This window comes from Haliaeetus leucocephalus, unplaced genomic scaffold (genome assembly GCF_000737465.1).
Source record: "Haliaeetus leucocephalus isolate CR32 unplaced genomic scaffold, Haliaeetus_leucocephalus-4.0 Scaffold339, whole genome shotgun sequence".
In the NCBI taxonomy this organism is placed as follows: Eukaryota; Metazoa; Chordata; class Aves; order Accipitriformes; family Accipitridae; genus Haliaeetus; species Haliaeetus leucocephalus.
The window spans coordinates 9,990,262-9,991,436 of record NW_010972775.1 but is presented as its reverse complement, the minus strand read 5'-3'; positions in this window follow the sequence as shown (position 1 = coordinate 9,991,436).

The following is a 1,175-nucleotide window of genomic DNA, read 5'->3' as shown; positions in this document are numbered from 1 at the left end:
CCCGGGCCCGGTGTCTGCCCGGGCTGGCGGGCGCGGGGCTGGGGGGGGGGGACCGAGATTGCCCCGCGGGCTGCCGGGCGCTGCCCCGGCCGAGCCGCCGCGGTCCCTCTTTGCAGCCGCGCTCTCCCGCACCCCCCGGAGCAAACCGCAGCGCTTGTTAATGAAGGAACTTATGGAAGATTGCAAAACACCGTAAATAATTTAGCATTGTATTTCAGGAAAAAAAAAAAAAGCTTTCTTAAATCATCTCCTCAATATAACTTGCAGACTTACAGTACGGCCCTGGTAAGTCTAAATTTTTAAAGTAGCAATATTCAAAGAGACAGAGATGTCTGTATTAATTATTTATCCGCTGGTGCCTTCCTTCGTTTCTAACTTATTATTAATTAGGCGCCTCTAGTCTTTCGCAGAGAGCTCCACAGAGCCAGTTGCAGCTTTAAATATGAATTAAAAGCAAATCCAAGCTACTGTAATGCGAAAATTATTCCGTGTCTTCTATGGCAGAGATGAATAGCTGCGCAGATCAATACTGTGAAGCTATGCTCCAAACGACAGGGTTATTGATAGCTTATATTAATGATGTTAATGATGGAAAAAGGAAAACAAGAACCCGACCAACTTATAAACTTTTTATCTGCTGAAACCCCGCAATCAAGCGGCCAGGAGCATGACTTAAGGGGGCTGGAGATAATAAGGACATTATTTATGAAACCGGATAAATGACTTCTGATAGTTTGATGCGCTTGAGCTCCACGCTGCCGCCTCCTCGGAGGCAGGCTGGGACCGGCCCGGCGCTGCCCCCCGCCGGGGCGCCCCCCGGGCTCGGGGGGGCGGTGTGATCCACGCGTGACCCACGCGGTGACGGCCGCAGCGGTCTGCACCCCTGTGCTTCAGATCCGGCGAGGATGCCCCGGGAAACCCGCAGAACCCCCCCCCCCCTGCCCCGCGGGCTGCGAAGGACCCGCTCCTCGGGAGCCCCACGTCAGCCCAGCCCGGCCGGGGACCCACGGAAACCTCCCCCCCGCCGCGGCACGGGCGGCCCCGCTGCTCGGCCGGGGCAGAGTTACGGGTAACCGGGGGCAGGGAGGAAGCGCGGCCCCGACCCGCGCTGCTCCTCCCCGGGGAGCGCGCAGGGCCTGCGGCCGCCGCCCACGACGCGCCCCGGACACGCGGGG